A 10,346-nucleotide genomic window follows, 5' to 3' on the forward strand; every position below is an offset into this window, starting at 1 on the left:
ACTTATTTTAGCGAAAAGTTCAATGGAGTAATATTGAATTATCCTACATATGATAAGAAACTTTATGCTTTGGCAAAAACTTTGGAAACCTAGCAACATTACTTGTGGCATAAAGAGTTTGTGATCCATACCGATAATGAGTCCTTAAAACATTTTAAAAGCCAAGATAAGTTGAACCGTTGGCATGCCAAATGAGTAAGAATAATTCAATGTTTTCTTAAAACAACGTTTAAACACCTTTTTATAAGGTGGCAAACGAGTCATTCAAGCAATTTCCATTTTAATATGACCAAACAACTTTGAATCAGGACATGAAAAATAAAAAACGCATGCCCCGTGTCTCCTTGGCTATATTTTAGTTGTATGCATAATCGTATATAGTTCAATTTGCCAGTCATTGATCATAAAAACATAATTCTTATTGCACGTGTGCGGCGTCGCGGCGATTGTCCACTCTTTGTATATGGGTAATCAAGAAAATGGTGAAGATAAGGATTTATTGTTTTTTATCCATGGAAAACAGGAATGGGAGTTCCCACCTAGTATTTTGGTCACTAGAAACCCTAACTGGTATCAGAGATCGTGTACGAGAACTAGTTACGTAAATGAAAGGTATTAGCACCTCAAATACATCTTACCTAAGGTAAGCTGTATTATTTAATTGTCTGATATAAGCTAAGGTATTGTCGTGTTTTCTAATTGTTGGTCTGTCTAAAGCTTAATGTAAGTCCTCATCGGTAAGGAGATCCTTATCTTATTCGGTAAAACCTAACCATTCTAAAGTCTACACATAAAAGAACTACCTTTTTAATACCGGAAATACGTTTTACATTTAAGTTCGTACTCCAAGATATTAAAAGAAAACAAAATAATTTTTTTGGTATTTTTAAAATATTGACCTAGTTCTCATGGCTTTAATAAACTGGTTATTAAAGTCCAAAATGCATGTTAAGATATTTTTTGAATTGTTTTTTTGTATGAAAACATGATATGAAATTTTCTTATATTTTCGAGAGACTTGGTTGTATGCATGAAAACAAAAATATTTTTTTTGTTTTTTTTCTCTATAATTTTTTTGCAACATTTTGGAGAAAACCGGGTATTTTAATACCAGATTTGTATCTTTATAGTATAAAAATACAAACCAATATTAATCAAAATTGAAATTATAAAAATACACGAGAAAATCACATATTTTTTTTGAAAGAATTTTTGGATTTTTTTGGAATTTTTGTTTTTTTGCTTTTTACTATTAATATATAATATTATATTATATATTATTATTATATTAATATATTGGGATGGACCTGACCGAATTATATTGGGCTGAGCCCATCCTTGCTGGGCTGAAATCAGCCTAAAAGGAATTGGGCCAACATCAGTCCAAGACAGGGTTGGACCGACTTAGCGCACAAGATATTTTTCCTCTCTTTTTAGGACTGGGTCGACGCTGGTCCGGCCCAGTGAATAGTGGAGCCGTTCTCCACTGTTTATGTTAACAGTAGAGAGCGAATTAATTCATCATCTATTGTTCACTTTACAGAACAATGGAGACGGGGGTAAAATGAAGCTAGGAAAAAGGGGGAGAGGGAAGGTTTTCCTGCTGACGACATTGGCAGTGCTGGTGACTCACGGTGTTAGTGTTGTGGTGGCAGGCGGTGGTTCACGATGGTGCTTCTTTTTCTCTCTTTTGTTTTTCTGTATTTCTTCTTCTTTTTGTTTCTGTTCTTTCCCTTCTCTGTTTCCCTTTATCTTTGCTTGGTTTTCCATCTGTTCTTCTATCACTCCCTTCTCTGTCTTTATTCTCCCATATTCTTTCCCTTTCCTTGCTCTGTTTCTCTCCTTTTTATCCTCTGTTTTTTTTTTCTCGTTATCTTGGTCCTCTGTTTTTCATTCTCCTTCTAGTCCTCTCCAAAATGTTCCCCGCCTTCTCTAAATTTTTTTAAATCTTTTTACTCCCTCTATAATCTCCTTTATTTTCTCTCATTGTCCGTCCTTTCCTTCTGTGTTGTCCTTCTCCAAAATCTTTCTCTGTCTCACTCTCTCAAAAACTCTCTCCTTTGTTCCCCCGTTCTTTTTCTCTTCTTTTTTTTCCTCCCCTCTCCCCCCTTTTTTGCTCTCCTTTGCCTCCCCGTATTTATAAGCAGGAGGAGAGGGGGCCACCCTGTCTTGTCTTGTTATCACACAGGGTAGGGTGGCATGAGGCGTCCTCTACAGGGCATGGCTCCCCTCTCCTTTCTTCAGCGTGATGGCAGGGTGTATGAGGTGGTACGGCTTGTCAATGTTTGGTCAAGTTGATGGAAGAGAGAGCGTGGAAAAAAACAAATTCAAAAACCTTTTTCTTCCCCTACTACACGTCCAAGAAAGAAGAAGAAGAATGTCGTTCAAAACATCACTGTTTCGGGCTTCTTCTTCTTCTTTTGGTATTTTCTCCTATTTTGTATGGGGACCCAAAAATGGGTAACAACAATTCTTATGCAAAAGTTCTAAACCATTGAGTCTAGTTGATTACAAAATCTTGAAATAAAGGAGAATCTCTAAAGATAGATTTGGTCTAAAGGGATAAACCTAGTCGTATTAGTTAAAGAGATGTTCATGATCATTAGTAAAGAACGACTGTAATGGTTTTCTTCAAGAATCTAGGAAATTATCTCATATTGGAGAAGCATGGCCCAACTAAGGACAACTTAATGGCAACATAAGTACCTATAATGGTTGCTAGAAATGTGCACTTCGATCAATATGAGTTGTACGATAAGATTAAACGAGCTGAGAGCAATTTATTGTGAAGAACATTAAGCATACAATGAGGATCCTTTGTTGTAAGCTATGAGTAAAAAAATGCATTCATGAAAATGATAATACATGACTTGACAGCTCCATAAATGTTGATGATAATATATGCTTGAAGAGTATAGTTTAACTAGAGGTAACTTCATGGCTAATTGACAATCTAAGATGAGGTCGATACCAGAAAACCTTTTGATAATTGTTGGCAGGATGTATATAGCTAATTAGAAGACAATTTTTGAAATAATTCAGGAAGTTGAGTTATTTTTAAACTTCTTCATGATAAAGCAAGCAATAACACACTTCGGAGCATAGTCGAGCTTGATAAATAATGAGAGCAATAATCATTGTAGACAACCCAAGATAGGCACTTATATTTAAGTAGAGAATTGACATATAATAAACTCGAATGAGCTGGTGAATCAGAGGACTAAAAAGGCTTTGGATAGCAAGCAAATGCACTCTATAATGATGGAGCATAAAAAATGGAGGGCTATATTTCCAAACTAGGTAAGGATGCATTCATCTAACCCCAAAACATTGCATAATGTTTTATTTTACAGGAAAAATCCTTAAAATTAGACTTGGATGAGTCAAATATTGGTAAAAAAGAAATCCTTGGGTTAGGTAATTAAGAAAGGGAAAGTTAACCCTATAATCATGAAAAGAAACTAGCCTTGCAATCAAAATGTTTCGGATTCAATCATAATAGTTAAGACGCTTTTGGATAGTTCTAGTTGAAGGGAATCATTGAGATATAGGATTTCAGGTCAACTGATCTAAAAATAAAAGTCGTTGAAATGACAAAACTCTGTCAAATAGTTGTATAAGAGAATAATTATAAGAATACGGTTCTTCTAGTAACTACAAAACCAAGGTTCTAGTTGAAAGGAATCACTGAGATGTAGAATATCAGGTCAATTGAGCTAAAAACAAGAGTCGCTGAGATAATAGGACTCCACCAAATATTTGCACAAAAGAATAGCCTAATAGCTATGAAACCAAGGTTTTAGTTAAAAGGAATAGTTGAGATGCATGATTTTAGGTCAACTAAACTGAAAATAAAATTCACTAAAATAATAAAACTCCACCAAATAGTTACACAGGAGAATAGTTGTGAGAATACAATTTTTCTAATAGCTGTGAAACCAAGGTTCTAGTTGAAAAGAATCACTAAGATACACATCTTATCTCTTACCAATGCTTCATGGCTGGATGGTTAGATTAATTGGGAATAGCCTAATAATTAGGCTTATTCACACTAGTTTTTCTTTCATGGTTCTTGTATTTTGCATTTTTTTTGTTTATTTTCTAATGGTTTTCACTTATTTCAATTTTGATGAAAGAGGATGGGTTTGTTTTTATGGATGTTATGGTTTTGTGTTCGTTAAATTTTCTTTAACATTGTTGGAATTGGCTCCAATTACATTTATTTCAATGTGATTTAGGTGTCTTGTCTTATCAATTTGATGGGTTGTAATGAATATACATTAAATACAATCCCTACTTGCTCATATAGGTTTTAATCTTACTAGGATAGGTAAGTTTCTTTATGTTTATTGATGGGGATGTGTAGGTTTCTTTGTGATTTATTGATAGGGTTAGGTTTTAATCTTACTAGGACATGTAGGTTTCTTTGTGATTTATTGATAGGGATGTGGTTGGCATTATGGGATTGAATATTTCCTTTCCTGTTAAGTTTTTAAGGTTGTTGATTTCAATATTTGTTTATGTCAAGCCACTTTTCAATTGCATTTTAACTAGATGGCTTATGGGATATAATCTTGCTTTGTTTTCTTCTTTTTCACTGTATTTTTAACAGTTACCATTGTTTTCCCTGTCATTTTATTTAGCCACTTCTTGTCGTGATTTTTAGGGTTAAGTTAGGTTGGGTTAACATCTTTTTTATCTTTATTTGCTAAGGATCACGTATTTGAGTGCTATAAAAGACCTACTAAAGGTTATTTATAATACTTTCTTTTTTTTTATTAGCATTTTAACACCTACTTTCTCTATTAGTAAGTTTTTTCTTCGTTTGGCTTTCAATTATCATGGTTGTTTTTCTTTTGAGATTGAAATTAGTGTTATCATTTCTTTGATTACTATAGAATTTGATTTTTCTTTCTTTTATTATGTTATTTTGTTGCTTTTCCTCGAGGTCTCCTTGCTTTTGTTAGCTACCTTACTCGGTTTGTTAGTTTTTCATGTGTGATCCTAAGCTCTTGGTTTTTTAAAGGCATTCAAAGTTGCTACAATGAGCCATTAATACACTATGTCTTGGGTTAATTTTGGTTCTACAGTTTTTTTTTATCATGGTTAGAAGCTTTGTCTCCTAAGTTGGTCACTTTTGGAAGCCTTTTTTGGTGTGGTTTCATGTTTTGTTATTTATCGGGGGTAGTTCGGTTTGTCTACTGCTATATTAGTGATCGGAGTTTTTGGTCTTTACCAACTAATTCATCTTCTTTTATGTTGGTTCATGGATTATAAGCTTTCTTTCATCCTTTGTTGATTTCAAGTATGTCATGTTGGAGTGGTTTGAGTAGTATTTTAGATGATGCCATAAACATTTTTTTAGCTTGTATAATAGTTATGGACCCTTTTGATTTCTTTTCATTTTGTATTTTGGGTTGAGATCAATGTCTTTTTATGATGATTAATTTTTTCTATTTTGCTTCATTATTTAGTGATTGTTTTATCCTATTTAGTTTTTTATTTGTTATGCTTTTTACATTCTTTTTTTTTCTAGTTTGCTTTAATCAATATTCTTTTATTTTTTGTGCTTGCTGCTTTGCTAAGGAATTGTTTTTTTTCTTTTTGTTATTTTTAGAGACAGCCACACTCTTACCATGACAGGCCAAGAACATGCTATGTCTTAGTTTTGTTTTGGTCTTACGTTTTTTAGTTGTCATTGCTTCCTTTGTTTCTTTGGTATGTTTCCTTTTTTACCCTTCTATGGTATATTTTCAGTGTTGTTTTTTTGTTGCAATAATCTTTGCTTATGTGCTGATTATCTTATTTTCTAGTTTGGTTGTTAGTTTTTGTGTTTCTTTTTTTTTCTTATGGGATTGGTCTATACTAATAGAAGTGAAGAAAAACATATTGAAATTTCTTGTTTTATGTTGTCACGAACACACACTATCAGACATGGATAAGAAAACATGCTTTGATAATGAGGAAAGCCTAAATGTATAGATTCATGTTAAATTAAGCTAAGGTTAATGACTCCATACCTTAGGATAAACCTATAGCTTTAAGTCTAAGGAACATGCCTAAATAGCACAATAAAAATCACAATTACTTAAATAGAGCAAAAATAAGTTTTTATACTGGCTAGATTTCTTAGAGTCTTTCTTTTATATTTTTTCACTTATAAGGAGTGTTTAGTGATTATCGTAGCATATATTAAAATAAAAGATTTTCAATGTCAACTTTACTTGTAAAAGTGTATGTTGTGTAAATTATAATAGATTGCATAATATATCGATATTTCCCCTTAACTCGATAATGGGAAGGTAAATGATCAATTCTTTAAGTATACAACTTAATTTTGGATGACTTTATATCTTTATCATTTTGTTATTTCACAAGTTTTTACTTCATCCTCTCTACTCTATCTTTCTTTCCATTGAGCCTCTCCATATCATATTCAGCTGTTGTTGAAATTTGATCAACCTTTTTCTTTGCTCTTTTTGGTTTTGCCTTTAACCATTTCTTCAAGTTCACATCTTCAATATACTCGATATTAAACTAAAAGTAAAAACATTAATAAATGAGAGTACATGAAAAACTATGAATTTTATGTTGAAATGTAAGGAATCGAGACATGTCAAGCTCATCAATCTTATAGCAAAATCACAACTGATTATAATTCTTAGGACAACTTTTCCCATAGTAATGCATTGCCACCTAACACTAATCTCGCACAAAGCAAACCATTACCCACAAGATAATGTAAAATTATCAACTCCTGATGCAATCATTTACGACTCTTTTGTTTTTAATCATAGTTAAACTAGAGGATTAAGTACTGATGAGAAAGAATGTCTCGTTACTTTTGGTTTGTGCTACATCGAAACCTTATTTTTGTTCGTTTTTCCATAAACTTATACTTGTTAAGTTTGATTTCTTCCTATAAAGGATCCTTTGCAAAGTTTTTGGAACACATCTCTCAGTTTATGCCCGAGAATCCTTTAATGGTGAAAGGTTAGTAGTTTTGTCCTTTATGACATTTAATATGGGCATAAATAGTTATGCAAATGGTTATTCATAATCTCTCCCATTTGAATGTTCTTTTCAATTTATTGCAAGGAATTAAACAAAGGTTAATTGTTGCTATGTTATCATATTAGAAAATTTATCATGGTTTTTATTATCCATGATTGATACACAGCCACATTCAAAAGGATTTAATTCATTAAAATGATTCCCTAAAAGCATGGCAGATTGAAAAAAAGTTAATGTATAATTATCTATATAGGTTCAAGATTTAATTGTGATTGTGGGATAACACCAAATTCAGTTTGGAGTTAGAAAATTATTTTCTAAAGCAATTGTCCACAAATGTTTGAAGCAATTCAGCTTGTTGTCATATTTTAGATACATTCAACAAGGAAATTATTGTCTAGAACAAGTGTATTGTTATCTTCTTTTCACATTTGTGTGAAAAAAGCATCGGGGTATATAAAGATGTTTTCTATGTAAAAACTTTTAAAGGGATTTTTTTTGTAATTAATGGACATTGAAACCTAGCTACTACACCTATTGTTGCTACTACATCAACAAGTTTATCTTTTCCTAGCATCCTCTCTTTCATCTTCTTTTTTTTTTTTTTTGTATAAGGTTTTGTTCATGGGTAAAGTACATAAATAAAACATGTCCCAATACTAATCTTGATAGATAAATGATGTAATGTTGGTACAATGATGATCACATAATTGACTTGACAAAATCAATTGCATGTTCTAGCAAAATTTTCATTTTGCTTTTTTTTTCAATCGTTATGAAAGTGTATCTATATTCAATAAAAAGTTCTTATTTCAGTATTTTAAAATGAATACTTTAATTTGTTTGTTTGTTTTTAACTAATTCAATTACTACTTTATTTTCAACAATCTTGTAATGGGTTCGAAAACAATCTAAACTTTTAATTTCCAATAAACCTTGTGTTAATGGGTTTAAAGCTAATGAAGAACTTTGTTGGTTGATGGGGATCATGAATTTTTTATGATAGATTACAAGTTCTTCTTCCTTAAAAAACTTTTTCCCTTTTCTCATGTCTTTAATATCTAAAAACAACATCATCTATCTTTTGTGGGAGGACTGAAACTCCAAGAAGGCTGAACTACTACCTTTAATCCAAGTTATTGATGCAATTATAGCCTTCTACAACTTTTCAACAGCTACTATGGTGGAAATGGTCAATCAACTTCATGTTTGTACCTACAATCAAATAGTTTTGCTTATAATCAAAGCAATCTTTTGGTTTTTCTATATATTTCTTTGTTTCAAGGATGAAACTCCATGCTTTACTAGCCTATCATTCTAACATAAATAAGACGATTTGCATATCTTGTTGTACTAGGAACCCTAACTGGTTTACAGAGTCTAAATAAAAGGACTGGTTGTATATAAGGAAGACATTATCACCCTAATACACCCTACCTAAGATAAGTTGCATTATTTATTTGTCTGATTATTTCTAAGGTCTCGTTGTGTTTGATTATTCATTGGTCTATCTATTGGTTAAAGCAGATCCACTTCAGTAAGGTGAATCATAACTTCATTGGTTAAACTTAGCCATTCTAAAGTCAAATAAACTTTTATTATAATTTTATTTTTGTTTCTTTTAATACCGGAAATATATCTTACGTATAAGTTTGGAATTTTCATATATTAAAAGTAAGCAAAAGGAGAGAGAGGGGGAGATTATTTTATTATGGGCTTAATTTGCTTTTTTTTTAATATTGTAAATACACGTTATATGTAAGTTCATAAATCCTGGTATTAAAAATAATCAAATTAGTTTTTTTCTTGTGTTTATGAAATTTAGGGCAACTTCTAATGGATATTTACAAACTAGTTGTAAAATTAATTAATTGATTTTTCTTAAATAAAATAAAGAAAATATTTTTTATTTTATAAAAAAAACATACATGAAAATTACCTTAGACTTTGGCCATATGAAATTTAAAAGACAAGTCCTTTTAAAAAAAAAAGATTTTTATTGTTTTTCTATTTTTTTTTCAAAATCTAGTTTATTTAATACTAAAAAGATGCTTTATGTATAAGTTTACAATATCAAATGTTAAATATAAAATGGTAAAAATGATATAAAAGACCCAAAATTAATTGTAAAATGATCCTCTAAAATTTTAAAATTAAAATAGGGCATGTTTGATGAAACAAAAAATAAAGCTGTGAAAAATGTGTTAGAGTGAGTTTACCATACATGTCATTTAACTAAAAAACACAAGTTTAAAAATTACCTTATGTTTGTCAAACATGAGTTAATAATCTAAAAATGCACTTTTTTTTACAGCTTTCTCAAACATAATTTTAGATTTTAAAAGGCTCAGCCAGTCGCATGGATTAGGCTTCTTAGCTTGAACGATAACCCATGCTAAAATCCAAATTGTTGTAAGGCATATATCAGCCCATTTGCACAAAGCAAAGACATGCTTTTAAAAAAACGAGCTTGAAAACTTGCAGGCTTTGTCCAAAAAAAGCAAGTAGGCTTGAATCAAAACAAAAGAAAAGGCCCAACCCTTTTACCTTTCCAAATCAAACATTGTTTTTTTATAAAAAAAAAAAAACTCAATCCATTTTAGGATATTTTTTATGGCCTCCCCCTCTTATTTTTTTTACTATTTATTAGCAAAGTAATTTTGTCTCTTCCTTCTAATTGTTTAGTCTCTAAGCAACTAGGTTTATCTTGATCCCTTTATTTTCTTACTTTGCGCTTTGGTCCCTTTGTCCTTTTATATATATTTTTATCAATTTTTATTTTTTTTATTTTTTTTGTATTTTGATTTTAAAAAAAAAAACGTTAATGCCAACTCTATGAAAAAATTTAATCAAAAATTTTGAAATGAACTCATTAATAGTTGAACGCTTTTAAAACAAATTTTTAGATTTTGAGTTCTTTTGAAACAACGTTGAAAATGATAAAAACAATATAAAAGCGTCAAAAATATATTTTTTGGATTTTATTTTTCACCATTTCTTGAATTTTTTGGAAAAACATTTAAAAAAACAAGAGGGAAAAAATTAGATTATGATATGTCTAATAGCATTAAAGGAGATGCAACATATCATATTGTTGCCATATTATTTTACATTACAAACTTGCATAGGTTCTAAAAAAGTAAATATTATTGAATAAATAACTCATTTATTGATTAAAATTTGATCCCTAGTTATCACCACTATTACAATGAACAAGATTTTATTCAATTAATATCCCTTTAAAGAAAAAGTAAACAAAAAAACAGTCAAGTGAAAATTATATTTAATTAAACCCAATTAATTAATTTAGCATCAATAACCTGAAATTTATA

The sequence above is a fragment of the Populus trichocarpa genome, chromosome 19 (assembly GCF_000002775.5).
Source record: "Populus trichocarpa isolate Nisqually-1 chromosome 19, P.trichocarpa_v4.1, whole genome shotgun sequence".
Lineage (NCBI taxonomy): Eukaryota > Viridiplantae > Streptophyta > Magnoliopsida > Malpighiales > Salicaceae > Populus > Populus trichocarpa.